The sequence below is a fragment of the Mastomys coucha genome, unplaced genomic scaffold, assembly GCF_008632895.1.
Source record: "Mastomys coucha isolate ucsf_1 unplaced genomic scaffold, UCSF_Mcou_1 pScaffold2, whole genome shotgun sequence".
Classification (NCBI taxonomy): domain Eukaryota; kingdom Metazoa; phylum Chordata; class Mammalia; order Rodentia; family Muridae; genus Mastomys; species Mastomys coucha.
In genome coordinates, this window is record NW_022196902.1 from 16,963,363 (window position 1) to 16,963,654 (window position 292).

The window sequence follows — 292 nt, forward strand, 5'->3', positions numbered from 1 at the left end:
CAACAAAGCAGCTGTGGTTTAGTGTCAACAATGCTTGGACTCTGTATCACTTTTCTGTGGGGAGCTCCACCCCTCCCCTACCCTACCCCATATGCATAGCCACATTGGAAAGCTGCCAAGACTCAATATATTAGAGTTTTATTAAGCAATTGACATTTCTCAATATAGACACACCTACATCCTGTAGAAGAATTTTTTGTTGTCTTTTACAATATTAAACTGACTAAAACCAGCCCCCAAATGTTCCTGCTTTGTAGCCATGCTAAAATTTTAGCTTAGGAATGAGTTTACA